This window comes from Megascapheus bottae, unplaced genomic scaffold, assembly GCF_031878675.1.
Source record: "Megascapheus bottae isolate mThoBot1 unplaced genomic scaffold, mThoBot2.hap1 HAP1_SCAFFOLD_90, whole genome shotgun sequence".
NCBI classification, from domain to species: Eukaryota; Metazoa; Chordata; class Mammalia; order Rodentia; family Geomyidae; genus Megascapheus; species Megascapheus bottae.
Genome location: NW_028327568.1, coordinates 328830 through 330474, shown reverse-complemented (window position 1 = coordinate 330474; position 1645 = coordinate 328830). Strand labels below are relative to the sequence as shown.

The 1645-nt window shown below is 41.7% G+C and overlaps 1 pseudogene; it reads left to right on the top strand.

The window, feature by feature from the left end:
* Positions 1-260: 260 nt before the first annotated feature.
* LOC150039640 (small ribosomal subunit protein eS1 pseudogene) lies at positions 261-1060 on the top strand (annotated as a pseudogene).
* The last annotated feature ends 585 nt before the right edge of the window (positions 1061-1645 follow it).

Genomic DNA, 1645 nt, shown 5'->3' with positions numbered 1-1645 from the left:
GTGGGGTTATGTCTCAAGGGTAGGGTGGTACCCTTGAGCTGAAGAGCTCAGGGACAGTGCCCAGGCCAGAGTTCAAGCCCCATGACCCCCTCCTACCACAAAAAAGTAGCAGTTTCTTCAATTTGGGCTTTATGTCTACTGGCTTTGGCTCTTTTAATTCTTATGCTAGGACTTGAACTCTGGAACTGGTCACAGTTTCTGAGTGCATTATTCTTTTACCACAAAACTAGTAGCACTTTTTTGGCTCTCTGACCAGCACCATGGCAGTCGGCAAGAACAAGTGCCTTATGAAAGGCGGCAAAAAAGGAGCCAAGAAGAAAGTGGTTGACCCATTTCCTAAGAAAGATTGGTATGATGTGAGAGCCCCGGCCATGTTCAATATCAGAAATATTGGGAAAACACTAGTCAGGAGGACTCAAGGAACCAAAATCACATCTGATGGCCTCAAGGGTCGAGTGTTTGAAGTGAGCCTTGCTGATCTGCAGAATGATGAAGTTGCATTTAGAAAATTCAGGCTAATTAATGAGGACGTTCAGGGAAAGAACTGCCTGACCAACTTCCATGGCATGGATCTCACCTGAGACAAAATGTGCTCCATGGTCAAAAAGTGGCAGACCATGATTGAAGCTCATGTTGATGTCAAGACTACAGACGGTTATTTGCTTCGTCTGTTCTGTGTTGGCTTTACTAAAAAACTCAACCATCAGATCCGCAAGACCTGGTATGCTCAGCATCAGCAGGTCCACCAGATCCAGAAGAAGATGATGGAAATCATGACCGAAGAAGTGCAGACCAAGAAATAGTTAATAAGTTGATTCCAGACAGCATTGCGAAAGACATAGAAAAGGCTTGCCAGTCTATTTATCTACTTCATGATGTCTTCATTGGGAAAGTGAAAATGCTCAAGAAGCCCAATTTTGAATTGGGAAAACTCATGGAGCTTCATGGTGAAGGTGGTAGTTCTGTAAAAGCTACGGGGGACAAGACTGGTGCTAAAGTTGAGCGAGCTGATGGATACCAACCACCAGTCCAAGAATCTGTTAAAAATTCAGAGTTTTAGTAATGACAAATTAAAGGCCTATTTGTGAAAAAAAACCTAGTAGCGTTCACAATTCAAGGCAAAACTCAACTTCTGAGTCTTTTTGTATTTTTCTTTTAAAAAATAAAATGCATATGATCATGAACTGTATTTTCCATCGTTTATATGGGTTCTTTGTTATCTTCTTTTTTTATTCATTTTTGTTCTTTTTAAAATTTTTTCTTGCTCTTTTAAAAACATATTCTAGCTTGTTGTTGTGGATTGGCAACTCTCCCTGAGGTGTTTTGCTTTACTTCACTTTTTTTCCCTCAAGGCTAGCAGGCGTCACACCTGAGCAACAGCTCAACTTCAGCCAGCCTAACTTGCTTCTTTCCTTCCTTCCTTTGTTCTTTCCTTCCTTTATTCCTTCCTCCTTCCCTCCCTTCCCTTCTTCTAGCCTTCCTTTCTTCCTTTCTCTCCACCTCTTTGTCTCTTTTTTATCTTTCTCTTCCTCCCTTCCTTCCTACTGTTTTCTTCCTTGTTTTCTTCTTTCTTCCTTTCTCTCTGCCTCTTTGTCTCTTTACTTCCTCCTTCCCTCCCCCATCATCTTTCTTCCTTCATTCTTCC